Consider the following 14,710-nt stretch of genomic DNA (forward strand, 5'->3'; position numbering starts at 1 on the left):
ATTATTATTACTTGGTTGGGGATTTTCTAAACGATTTCAACGATAAAATAATATTTTAAAAATACTATTACAAAAACCACATAAACAGACTCCTACACACTAGGTTATGGTATCCAAACCTTATATAATAGTCATCTCTCTAGGCTCTTCATAAGTAAAAAAGAGAATTTAGTTTCTCCCTCGTTAGGTCTAGAGAAAGGAAAATGATCAGATATACAGGTTTTGTAAGATGATACCGTCAACGATTTATCAGAGCACCAATGAATTCAGTTACACTTCCGCATCAACTTTAGTTTTTATTTTTTGTTTCAATAATTCAACGAGAATTTGTAAATCGATTATTTTAGTTTTCGATGAATTTCTAAATCCAACAGTTTTGTCTCTATGCCTAGCGGACCCAATACGGCCACCTAAAAATCAGATTCGGATACGGACCTATTAGGACTAGTTCTGGCCCGAACCCGATGCTTGAGACGTCCACGTGGCCACGTCAGGCATGAAGACCGGGCCCCACTTGGGTTTGAATAATGGTGGCGGCAGTCAACGACACCTTATCCTGCAACCTCTTGGGACATGAACGGTATTCTTAAAATAGCGTAGAGACATTTAGAAAAGAAACAGGTATATAAACCCGGGAAGAGGATATGTTTCATTCATAGTCAAACCAGGAGAGAGAGAGAGAGAGATGGATCGGAATTACTCAGTGGAGGAGATCGCGGAGTCGTTCTGGATGTCTTCTTCCCATGGAGAAAACCCTAGCAAGTTGAACAGGAACCCTTCGGAATGGGCGTTCCAGAGGTTCCTTCAGGAGGCCTGCCCCTCGGTGCCCTCGCCTTCTTCCCCGGAGAGCAACAATATCGATCGTGGCTGCGGCGGAGGCGCCAACAAGGACGACGTTTTCGAGCAGAAGGATCCCGACCCGTCTCTGCCCCCGATCGGTTCAGCCGATTACCAGGCCATTCTGAAGCAGCGCCTCGATCTCGCGTGCGCCGCGGTCGCTCTGGCCCGAGTACGGTTCATTACTTTGTTTGCTTTTAGGTATCTGATTTTTCTTTGGTGCTGAATAAGTCTGCAATCGGATTCTCTTCAAAAGACGTCAAAAAAAAGTTTGCAATCGGATTGTGTTTTTAGGGTTTCCCTTTTTGTGATCTTATTGATTTTTTGGAAATTGTTTTGATGTTTTGCGCTTTTGGAAAATTTTCATGGATATTCGATTATCATGTCTCTGCGATGGATTTTCCCTCATTTTTTGGCGTGGTACAGGGAATTATTTGCTTCCATTTATTGTTAAGTTGTATCCTTGCAAGGAGTTGTAAAGAATTCTCATTGATTTGAGGATTTCCAGTTTAAACTATCTGAAAAAAACGGGAACAGTATGATGTATTCCTTCTCTTAAAGATCGTCTCCATCATATGCGAGTCTATCCAAGGGCATATAACAAAACTATTTGAGGTGTTTCATGCCGTCATCAATTTGTTTTCCTTACGATGCCGTTGGATCCATGTTGTGCCGTTAACTTTGATATTAGAACATCTGAAACAGTTAGAATGGTAAAATGTCGTTCTATTTATTTGGCAAATATTTCCATCATATCCTTATCTTTCCAGTTTCCAAGGATATATATTTGATTTATTGTTTCCATCATACCATGATCTATCCTAGGATATAACAATGAATCAACGTGTAACAAATGGGCAGGGGTGAACTAATTGAGTATAGCGAGTCCTGTAAATCATTCTTTAATTTGGGAACTATCGATATGTCTGTTAGTAAAGCGTGCATTCTGCACTGGTTGAATGATGTATTCTGGCTGTCCTGCATTGTTTTTTCTTTCATAATATTTTTTCACATGGTCTTTTTTCTGTCTTCTTTGCGATGACGTTCAGAATTTCTCTGCTATCATTGATCCATTTTTTTTCATGGAAGTGGGTCTGGAAATTATATGGAGATGTAATTACAAAAAACTAGCAATTGTTATTGATAAGACCTTGTAAATAGCCCACACAAATGATATGCAGTGGTTGATGCCATGTGAGCTACAGAGTTCCTAATATCCAATTCCTAGAGAAAAATAATGTCACAGTTCACATTCGATTTGGACATATTCAACATCCAACCATTCTTTGTCCATGCTTGCACATATTCACGGGGATATTTATACTTGTCAAGTTTAAGATGACTAGTGGTGGTTGTTTGGTGATTTGTTTTTTCTTTTGTGTGGCCATATGATGCTTCCCCTTTGGCCATTCCTATATTATTTTGTAAGTCTTGGTTCTTCTACTGTTTGGTTTAAACCTTGTCTCTCAACTACTTTTCCTATATATAAAAAATTGTCTTAGAAGAGTGCTATGTAATTCAATATAAATGAAAAATATACATTGTTCATGTCCTACTCTTCCTATATTTGTTTAGGAATGATATCATGTTTTAGGTGCACACTGATACAGTTGAATGAACTTAATGCAGTTTGTGTATGCTCTTGGCAAGTCTGGTGCCTACTTGATAGTCATTTATACCATGGAAAACATACTGTTAAATCCTTTTAACATGTTGACAGGCATCAGGTGTAAAAACACATGACCCTGCTCTTGCTGATAGTGGACATCAGAGTTCAGAAATAACTGAATTGTCTTGTCTCTCATCTAGTAAAGGTAAACATTTTGTCCCATGACTTGTTGGTTGTACTCAGGGAGAAGTCCTGAGTTTTAGTTTTTTTGGATCTAAAGTTGTATTACCAGATGTGAGCTATTGAAGGTTCATGTAAATTTTTATCTCCATTCTCAAATAAAATGGTGCTGTATGAAGAGTTGATTGTGAGGTTCACCCTTATATGCCAGTCGAACATTGCTCCTCAGTATGCTTCGAGGGCATCAAAATGTGTAATGAGGAAGTGCTTTCCATGATATTATCAGGTGCCAGTTAGTTATGAGGATTGTTTAGTGGTTAAAAAGAGGTGTCAAGAGCAAATCAAGAACCAAAATTTTCAATCCGGACATATGGAAATCAAACTCAAGTAGTTATTGATTCTTGGACTGGGCACATTCTTCCAGGTCCTCACAAACAATATATCTTATGGAGTGTAGATTTTATAATCTTTATGGTATCATTATTATGGTTGCTTTCGATTAAAGAACAATGTTGAAACTGATATGATCTCCTCTCAATTAGGTTTCTTTGGAAGGTAAAGAAAGAAAGGAAAAAAAAGGGAGGGGAAATGTGAAGTCTGTTCCTTACTATCATTAGCCTTCTTGAATGGATTATGTTATGTTCCTTAGCTCCCATCTGTGTAAGATGCCCCTTCTATAAAAAGCTTCATGATATCCTAAACTATGTCACATGGGTGCGGGTGCGGGCGCGGGGATTCGGCACTTCCAAAAAACCCGGGTGCGGGGGTGCGACAGGGGCAAAAATGTAATATATATATATATAAAGGGTAGAGAGAAAATCCTTTACGAAAAGACAGCTCCTGCCTTTTCCTGTCAGCAGCTGCCAGCAGAATTTTTAAAAAAAAAAATTTCGCAGCCCATCAGCAGCTGTCAGCAGAACTTTTTTTTTAAAAATTTCGCAGCCCATATCATAGGGCAAATTTTAAAAAAAAAATCCAAAAAAAAATGGACCTAAATGATCCTGGGTGCGGTCAACGCACCCAGGACCGGGTTGACCGCACCCGATGCTGCACCCGCACCCGCGTCGAGTCGCGTCGACGCAGGTGTGGCACCCTGCTAGCCGAATCCCTGTGACATAGATCCTAAACTTCTGCTTAGGAGCTATTTGATGAGAAAAATGATATTTGCAATCATACCTTCAACTTTGTTGAAACATAATCTAAATGTTCGAATCTATTGCACTTTGAAGGTAAGTCTGAATAAATTAGTTCAGTTAAGCTGTACAAAGCCTCAATTTTTTCTCGATACTAAATTCGGTTTGCCAAATCTCATTTTGTCCTTGTCTTACTGGAGGTGGCTTGTTCCTTTTCTTCTAAATTATAGAAGTGCTTTGGATGATATGCTGTTCTGTTCATTAGGATTTTTTTGGGTTTTCCTTACAAGGATTTCTGCAGGTCTCTCTAGGACTCAAGATCAGGCTGTTGGTGGCCCTGTTGAGGTTCCAGCCTTGCCTGTCACGCAGAAAAATTTAGGCCCTCACAATAAAGCAACAAGTGGATCCTCGTTGGAGCAATCAGATGATGACGATGATGATCTTGAAGGAGAGAACGAGGTGTCTGAGCAAATGGATCCTGCTGATGCAAAACGTATGCGGAGGTAATCATGCTGTTAGGGTAGTGTTACTGGATATGCCAGTCTGAATGGGAAGCATGCTTCTTGATGATATCACTTCTAAAGTAAGATCACAGAACTATAATGTAGTGGTGGCGTATAGAATAAACATGATTCTCATAATTTGAGAAATAGTTCTCTTCCTTTTCTTGGTTTATAGTCTATTTCCCAATTGTTATTTGAAAAATAAACTGTTCATTTATTTATTTTTGTCAATCTTATAAATATAAAAATTGATCATTCCATTCTATGCTGTTGAAGGTTTTTTTTTATTAATGTAAGGTAATTGCATGATCCATGTGGTGCTTGATTTATAGAACTTGGAAAAAACAAAGAACCAGGTTATTGTCTTTGTTCTTTCAGAAAAATATAGTTGGTTTGTGTTATGGACAACTAGTAATCTATTGGTGCTTAAGCCAGTCCATGACTGGTCTAATTTTTCGTTCAAGGTTTTGTTAGTCATATAATAGCAAGGTTGTTTTATTGTTGTAGGTAACCTTTCCACTTTTAAGTAGAGGGGTTGTTTTTAGGACAACTAGCACACTGTTAGCCTGCTACTGTGTAGTTGCACTCTTTTTTGTGTTTATTCTTCTCTTTCTTTATTTTGTGATAAGAAATGCTTTTGGCAAGAGTTTGTCCGGACTTATATCGCTTGAAATTGTCTGTAATTAAACAAGCGGAAATACAAGAAAGAACCCAATAAAGGTTAACAAGAATACATAAGAAGTGCACAAACACAAGTCCACCAAGGGACAATACAATATCCAAGAGAGAGCAATCACAAAAGCACTACAATTGCACACAAGAGCCATTATGGGTAAACACAAATATAAAAAATATATATATTTCACTTGAAAATGCTTAGAAAAGCATTGATGATACGAAGGAAAAAAAACCCTATTTATAATACAAGAGAGAAGAAAGAGAGTAAATGGGGGCAGCCCAACTAGTCGTTGGGCTAGTCTCCAACGGTCATATTGATGACCATTGGGAGCAGCCCAACGACTAGTTGGGCTGCCCCAACAGCCATATTACAATAAAATAATAAAAAAACAAAACAAAAATAAAATAAAATAAAAAAATAGGAAAGTCAGCCCCTACTAGGATGACACATATTACATGAGTAAAAAGATTGAAATGCCCTTGATGGGTATTTCAATATATATATATATATATATATATATATATATATATATATATATATATATATATATATATATATATATATATATATATAGACACACACCATAATTTAGCACTCTCCCTTAAACTTACAGTGTGGTCACCAAAAGTTTGCTAACTTGCTAAGAAGAGATACAAACCAAGGTGAATGTAAGACCTTAATGAAAAAGTCTGTCGGTTAATGTTTCAATGTCACATAGGGCAATTCAATAGTTCCTCATAAAAACTCCTCTTGGACATAGTGACCGATCATCTCTATGTGCTTGGTTCATTCGTGGAAGGTGTGGCTGCTTGCAATATAGATAACACTCTTATTATCACGACATATCTTCGAGAGACTAGAAATGACTAGGCTCATATCTTTGAAAAGACTCATCCAAATAATCTCCATAATGGTTGTTGCTATGACTCGATATTCAACTTAAGTGGATGACAAAGAGATTTGTTGTTTTTTACACTTTTAAGATATGAGAGAGTCTCTTGAAAACACACAAAAACCAGTGGTTGAGACTCTATCATTAGGATTACCTCCCTAATTTGCATCAATATAAGCAATTAAATCTAAAGAATATGATGTCAGAAATAGCCATTTGGTTATGAAACTCTTGATATATCTGACAATTCATAGCACAATACTTAATGTGCATCGTAGTTGGTATATGTTGAAAATGACTGACTGAATGTACAACATGAGCAATGTCTGATCTTGTAATAGATAAGTAAGTCAAGGATCCAATCAGTTGCCGGTATGGAGTTGGATCTTTCAGAGGAGTTCCATCTTTCAATCTTAATTTTGCATTCATGACCTTCGGCATGACAACCTGCTTATCATTAGAAATTCTAGATTTGACAATAATATCTGCAGTCAACTTCATTTGAGACAATATATATCCTCTATGTGATTAATGTAATGAAACCTTAAGGCTATGCCCTTTTTTACACTTTTTTTAACAAATGTGGGATGCGGCAAACACGAGGAACACCGTCTCTCTCTCTCTTATGCAGCGAAGGGGAGCCGGAGGAGTATGTCCGGGTGTCGTGAGGCGTCACGAACAGGCTGCTTGTCGTTGTTGAGGTGCTCGATAATGGCGGGGGCGAGGGTGTTGAGGTGGTCTTCGGCAAGGACGGCGGTAGAGGCGAGGGACTGAAGGGCGCCCTGGCTGACCCTGAAGTTGCTGTCCGTGAGCAAATCGAGGCAACAATCAACGAGGGAGGTGACCTCGCCGGAGGAGATGCCCCTCTAGCAGTTCTCAAGGTAGCCATGGAGTTGCTCCACCCTGACCATCTGCTCTTTCGTGTCCTTCGACTGTGCCATCTCCATCACCTCCTCCATCTCCACAACCCCTCCCCCCACTCTCCACCCCGGGGCTATGGTTTCCTCCTCCTCCTCTCTGATTCCCCTCCCCCTCCTGGCCTGGTCGGAAAAAATATCAAATGATTTTAAAAATAAAAAAGGAGGGTAAATTGCATAGTCAGGGGAAGGGAGAGTGAAGCAGATCTGAAGTGGATGAGGATTAAAAAAATAAAAAATTTAAATATATTGCATATATAAAAAAATTTAAAGTAAAAGTACCCTCCTCTGATTTTTGGTTTGTATATAAATATATTGCATTTTGGTTTTAATGAATATGAATTCTTGCATTTTAGTTTTTGGTATAAAAATATGAATATGATTTATTTTCTTGCACTTTTGGTTTTTGGTTTGTATATAAAATGAATACGAATATGCATTTTGTTAGAAATCCACCCGTACTTGCGTTGAGAAAGAGAGAGAGAGAGACGAAGGGATGAAAGCAAGAGGTGAGCGGCTGTCACAATTTCTGTATGAAATCGTGACCTAAACTATTCATTTATAACTTAGTTTTACAGAGGTATGGATCCGGGTCTGGTGTATCCAGACCCGATTAAAATATAACGTATATTGTACACATTTTTTTTACATGGATCGGGTCGGATCCCGGATTGGATCCTTTTGCACCTTTTTCACCCCCCCTCAAGTTGATCATGGTTTTGCACCATGAACAACTTGCCTTTAAGCATCCAAAAACGATCCTTTGTTAACCCTTTGGTAAATATGTCTGCAACTTGTCTTTCAGTACTGATGAATTCAATCTCTTTTTCTTTAACCTTTTGTCTCATAAAGTGTTGGTCAATCTCAATCTGCTTAGCACGACTGTGATGTACTAGATTGAATGACATGTTGATAGCACTTTTGGTTGTCACATAGCAAGGTAGTGTGAGAGATCTTTTCTCATACTTCAGTTAGTAGATGCCTCATCCATGTGACTTCGGCAGTAGCAGCAGCCATGGATCTATACTTAGCCTCAGTGCTTGATCTAGCGATAGCCTTTTGTTTTCTACTGCTCCAAAAGACTAAATTTCTTTCAATGTAGACAATATCCTGATGTAGATCTTCGTTCGTCAGGATCTCCTGCCCAGTCTGCATCACAGTATACAGTAAGTTCGCGCTCATCTTTGCCATATGACTGTGGTGAATATATCAATCCATCCCTAATAGTCCCTTTCAGATATCGAAGGATTCTCTTGACTGCTTCCATATGTCCAGTACGTGGCGCATGCATAAATTGAGACACTTGATTGACTGAATAAACGATGTCAGGTCTAGTGAATGTGAGGTACTGTAACATTCCTATTATGCTTCGATACCTGGTGGGCTTATCACACAGATCTCCATCATCAGCGCTAAGTTTTTGATGAAGCACACTCGGAGTTCCTAGAGGTTTGCAGTCTTTCATACCTGCCTTATTGAGAACGTCTACGGTGTACTTATGCTGAGTGAGTGTCAAACCATGAGTTTGGTTATCAACTTCTACACCAAGAAAATAATGTAGAACTCTAAGATCTTTCATTTTGAACCTTTGACCTAGCAAGCCTTTTACTTCTTGACTGTGAGCAGTAGAGTTTCCTGTGATGATAATGTCATTGACATAAATTAATAATAGAGTGGTTACAATTTGACTTTTAAAAATAAATAATGAGTGGTCCAGCATGGAACGTGAAAATCCATGTTTCTGAATTTCTAGCGAGAAGCTATCAAACCAAGAGTGAGATGATTGCTTCAAACCATAGATACCTCTGTTTAACCTGCATACATGGGTTTTACAATTTTGTTCTTGATATCCAGGGGGTTGCTCCATGTATACTTCCTCCTTCAAATCTCCATGCAAGAATGCATTTTTTACATCGAGCTGACTCAGCTTCCATCCATGTTTAACAGCCAGAGAAATAATAATTCGAATTGTTCCCATTCTTACAACCAGACTAAAGGTCTCATCATAGTCTTGCCCTGCCTCTTGAGTGAATCCTTTTGCCACAAGCCTTGCCTTATATCGTTCAATGGTTTCATCTGGTTTGTACTTTATTTTGTAGACCCATTTACATCCGACAACATTTTTGTCAGGTGGTCTGGGAACAACTTTCCAGGTTCCACATTCATGTAAGGCTTGCATTTCATAATTCATGGCTTCTACCCATTTGGTAGAAGTGGCTGCCTGATAGTACATAATGGGCTCATCTTCCTTATTGAGTGCAGTTAAAAAGAGTTGAAGATCCAAGAAGAAGTTGTTATAACTAACCCACCTGTCAATGGGATGCCGTATGCGGTTTGATTTTCTGACCTCAAGAGTAAGAGGAGTTGGATTGACGACTGAGACATGATCTAAATGACTTGACGCTGTCGGTCTCTGTCTAGAATAGACAATGTCTTTGTATCTGCCCGGTACTTCCTATGCATTCTGTGATCCCGACGTCCCAATGTTCTCAATCATCTCTTATTCCTGTTATACGCAATCTGAGGAACATGCTTCATTGGAGCCAACAAAAAGTTCTGAACTCAGCCAAGGATAGTAAACTTCAGTTGGCATGTTCGTTGCGTCAGCTCTGTCATCAAAGTTTTGTTCATCAAAGACAACATTTCTTGAGATTCTGATACGTTTGTTGGTGGGATCATAACACCTATATCCTTTGTAGTCATTTGCATATCCCACAAACCTACACCTTTGGGCCTTGTCCTGAAACTTGTTTATCAGAGACTGATCAATATGCACATAGCAAACACATCAAAAAACACGCAGATCATGATAACTAGGATGAACTCCAAAAAGACAGTGATAAGGAGACTTATTTTCCAGAACAACCATGGGCAGTGTATTTATCACATGCACGATAGAATGAAAAACTTTTGTCCAGAGGTTGATGGGAAGATTACTGTCATGAAGCATACTCATGGCACTTTCAACGATATGTCTATGTTTTCGTTCAGCAATTCCATTTTGTTGAGTAGTGTGAGGGCAGGACACCCTTCTTCCTATTCCGTTATTTCGAAGAAAAGAAATAAAATCACAGGATGAGAATTCCCCACCTCCATCACATTGGAAAAATTGAATGAACTCAGAGAATTGATTTTTGACTAAGGAAAGAAAATTTTGAAACAAAGAGAAGACTTCTGACTTATTTTTTATGAAATATATCCAAGTGTATCGAGAATAACTATCAACAAAGATTAGGTAGTATCTGCTTCCAGATCCAGAGACAATTGGGGCGGGTCCCCATACATCAGAACAAATAATCTCAAAGGGTTTTGAAGCTCTCTTATTAATTGAATGAAAAGGCAATACATGACTCTTGCATGAAAGACAACTAGAACACTTATGACTGCTCTCATCCCCATTGAGACTTTCTTTTGGAATGAGATTATTAGAGACAAGTTTTTCAATAAAATGACCCCCACAATGTCCTAATCGACTATGTCATAAGAATGACTTATTACATTCAGAAATACTAAAAACATTAGCATAAAAGGGTGAACATGACTCTAATGAAGGCTTCGAATTCAGATGAACAGGGCGGACAACATGACATGGAGCTTCTTCAAAGACATACATATTGCCTCGTCTCTTTCCTTCAGCGAATGTTTCCCTCGTGCGTAGGTCTTTGACCTGCACAGAAGATGGGGTAAATTCAACTGAAGCATTATTATCATCAATAAGTTTGGAAACAGAGACAATATTTTTCTTGATGTCAGGAGCATGAAGAACGTTAGAAAGAGTAAAAGTAGAATATGATATGGGAATGACAGTTTTTCCAACATGAGAAACAAGATGGTGGGATCCATCTCCAGTGACAATCTTACTTTTTCCAAAATAAGGAATAGAGTTAGAAATTTTACCTACATCGCCTGTCACATGAGTCGCTGCCCCTGAGTCGACAAACCAAGTGCCTTCATCATTCTGCTTCAATTTCAACTCTGACAAGGCAAATATCAGCAGATCTTTAATCTCTCCACTGTCTCTGGTATTTGTGAATCTTCTTTTGGTTTCTGTCTGTGGACCCTTTCCTTTATTTTTTGGATTATGCCAGCAGTTCGCCTTGATATGCCCCTTTTTGTTACAAAGGAAGCAAGTAGGGATTGATCTTGGTCCTTACGCATGAGCTAACATGTTTAGAGTGGGAAGCAGACCACGCCCTCCGTATCCACTTCGCCCTTGTCCTTCTCGTCCCCGTCCTTTACCATAAATCACGCCTGTGGCAAAAACTTCTTGAGAATTTGGGTGAATGTGTGTTTCTTCAGAGAATCCCTTCAGAGTCATTTCATACTGGATCAATTTGGCTCGTAGCTCGTCAAAGTTAGGAAGAACAGGAAGGCACAATAGTGAAGTGACTATCATATTGTAGTCAGATCCCAATCCACTCAAAGTTTGTTGCACCATGTCATTGTCACTTACGGCACATCCTATAACTGCAAGCTGATCTGTAATGATCTTTATCTTGTTCAAATATTCCATGATGGTCATGGAGTCCTTTTTTAACAGCTGAAATTCTCTTTTCAGAAAAACCACCCTTGCTTGAGAAACCTGCGAATACGTCTGAACCAGTCGTTCCCAGAGTTGTAGTGTTGTACAATTGTCGGGAATGGCAACAAGGACCTCTTGAGACAAGGTTGAGGTGATGTATGCAACAACTGATTGATCTTTCTTTTCCCAATTGAGAAATTCTATATTTTTGACATACACGATCGAACTCGCCCCTTGATCATCTTTCTCTTCTCTCGGAGCAAATTCTGGTGGGACTGGGGTGGTTCCATCTAGGTGACCTAAGACACCTTGGCTCCTTATAAAAGGAATGATTTGCCTCTTCCAAATCAAGAAGTTTGAGGTATTCAACTTTTCAGAAACGAGTTGATTGAGAAAACTTAAAGAAATATGTGATTGGGAGGAATAAGGATCCATAGAGAATGAAATTCAGCAAGAGTGCTCACGAAGTGCTCAACCTTTTTTTTTTACGGCTGTCAGGTTCAGAGAATAGAGAGAGGCTGTTAGATTCGGAGAATAGAGAGACTGATCCCCTTTGTTTGCACTCGAGGAAATTGATGTTGAAACTTTCCCACGTTAAATATATTTTCAAACAAGTAGCAAAAGAGAAATAGGAAAGGGAACTTCACAGCAAATATACTTGAATATGTAGAAATATATGCGTGGAGGGAATTGGACAAACGATAGCAATAAAAGGAGTCACGCAGGCAATATCCAACAAAAAAACTGAAATGGGCACTCGATAGGTCTGGGTTTCAGCCACTCGTTCAACAAATATATTTGAATATGTAGAAATATATGCGTGGAGGGGATTGGACAAACGATAACAAAAAAGGAGTCACGCAGGCAATATCCAACAAAAAAACTGAAATGGGCACTCGATAGGTCTGGGTTTCAGCCACTCGTTTTTGTTTTTTTTTGTTTACGATCTGGGTTCACGTGAACACGATTCACGTGAATCTCAGATCCAAGAGATAAGCATGCCCACGTGCGATGTGGGTACACAGAAAAAAAATTTCAGAAAAGGGAAAAGAACGAGGAGGAAAGAACGAGAGAAGAAGGAAACGAAGAAGAGTAGAAAAAAAGGGGAAAAACCTCAAAACTCCGATGGTCGCACCTGCCGGAAACCTCCTTCCTTTTTTTTTGCCCTTAGACAGATCTTCGCTCTGATACCATGTTAGAAATCCACCTGTACCTGCGTTGAGAAAGAGAGAGAGAGAGAGACGAAGGGATGAAAGCAAGAGGTGAGCGACTATCACAATTTATGTATGAAATCGTGACCTAAACTATTCATTTATAACTTAGTTTTACAGAGGTATGGATCCGGGTCTGGTGTATCCAGACCCGATTAAAATATAATGTATATTGTACACATTTTTTTTACATGTATCGGGTCTGATACCATGTTAGAAATCCACCCGTACCTGCGTTGAGAAAGAGAGAGAGAGAGAGACGAAGGGATGAAAGCAAGAGGTGAGCGGCTGTCACAATTTCTATATGAAATCGTGACCTAAACTATTCATTTATAACTTAGTTTTATAGAGGTATGGATCCGGGTCTGGTGTATCCAGACCCGATTAAAATATAATGTATATTGTACACATTTTTTTTTACATGGATCGGGTCGGATCCCGGGTTGCATCCTTTTGCACCTTTTTCACATTTTAGGGTTTTTGGTTTGTATATAAAAAAATATGAATTCTTATTTTTTTCTCAAATTACCCAAAATTTAAACATTTTTTTATACTTGGATCCAGTTTGAGATATATATTTAAAGCTAAAATCCATAATTTTTTGATAAACTTTCATAATTAGATCTAATAAGACACTGATTAAAGCATTTATATATAAAAAGAATATCGATTCTTATTTTTTTTCAAATTACCCAAAGTTTAAACATTTTTTTTTCGTTTTTAGATCCAATCTTATATCTATATCCGATGTTAAAATCCATCATAAACATGTTAAAACACTCATATGGTTAGGCGGATCGATTCTTACAATCCAAAACGAAGTAATCCATCCTATTATTCATGATTGTCCAAGTCGTCATCAAATAATGGACATTTGGAACACAACATCTGACCACAATTCAAACAAACATTGGACTTGGTACAATTGTTACATAACAAACATAAATCAATATTATGTGTCGTCTTTTTTGTTCATTTCATTCAATCCTAAACAAGCCATCAAACATACCCTAAGTGCAATAAGAAGATGCCACAAAGGGCTACGAAGAGTGCACAATCACACAAATGCAAAATCACTAATGGGCAAGATACAAAGAGCCAACTATGGGCTTAAGTACAAGATCATGATGCAAGACATAAAAATAAATAATGTATTTATTAAGAGAGTGCTAAAAAGCATAGAATGGAAGAGTGTCTAATACCCTCTATCTATACACAAAGGGAGAGCAAGGGGGGCTCCCATAGAGTTTTTGGGAGCTCCCCAACGGTCATATTTATGACCGTTGGGGTGGCTCCCAATAGCTTTATGGGATCCCCAAAATAACCTTGGTAAAAAAGAATAAAGAAATAAAATAAAATACAAAAGCAAAATACAATATAGTTCCAAGTTGACTATTCTAGTTACATATTCTAAAAAGACCAAAATACCCTTATGGGTTATGACTAATTACAAAAGTATACATATATATTTTAACATATATATGTATACAACATATATATATACATAGATGTATATATATTAATACATTTTAACACCCTCTCTCAAACTTGCAGTGAGATCACCGAAAGTTTGTTAAGGAGAAAAAGAAACCGAAGTGCTGAAAGAGCTTTGGTAAAAAATTTGCAAGCTGGTACTCCGTGGTGACGTATGACAACTCAATAATTCATTTTAGATACTCATCACGTACATAGTGGCATTTCATCTCAATATGCTTTGTTCTTTCATGGAAGGTGTGTTTACTTGCAATGTAAATGATACTTTTGTTGTCACAAAACATCTTCGACGATTTGAAGATGGAAAATCTCATGTCTTGGAGAAGAGTCCTTAGCCATACGAGCTCCATTGTAGTTGTAGCCATTGCTCGATATTGTGTCTTAGTTGAAGACAACAAGACTTGTTGTTTCTTGCACTTCCAAGAAATTAAGGAATATCTTAAGAAAACACAAAAACCAATAGTTGAGATTCAATCATTTGAGTTACCACCCAAATTTGCATGCATCAGTATATGTAGTTAAATCTAAGGATGAAGAAGAGGATAAAAAAACCCCTTTCGAGATTGTGTTTTTAATATATCGAACAATTCTCGTAACTGCAACCATGTGCATTATGGTAGGAGTATGCTGAAATTGGCTTGCTGCATGGACGACATGAGCAATATCAAGTCGGGCAATATAGAGGTAGGTGAGAGATCCAATCAATTGGTGATATAGAGTAGGATCTTCGAGT

General features: G+C 38.2%; 1 pseudogene across 1 annotated transcript in view; it reads left to right on the plus strand.

Moving 5' to 3' along the window:
• Positions 1–661: 661 nt before the first annotated feature.
• LOC149827766 (light-inducible protein CPRF2-like) overlaps positions 662–14,710 on the plus strand; it is a 41,593-nt pseudogene continuing 27,544 nt past the window's right edge. Inside the window, exons 1-3 of the transcript XR_016434694.1 lie at positions 662–1,009; positions 2,558–2,651; positions 4,061–4,262. The product of XR_016434694.1 is annotated as a light-inducible protein CPRF2-like (transcript). The remainder of the gene's footprint in view (positions 1,010–2,557; positions 2,652–4,060; positions 4,263–14,710) is intronic.

This window comes from Nuphar pumila, chromosome 10 (genome assembly GCF_984573655.1).
Source record: "Nuphar pumila chromosome 10, dmNupPumi1.hap1.1, whole genome shotgun sequence".
Lineage (NCBI taxonomy): Eukaryota > Viridiplantae > Streptophyta > Magnoliopsida > Nymphaeales > Nymphaeaceae > Nuphar > Nuphar pumila.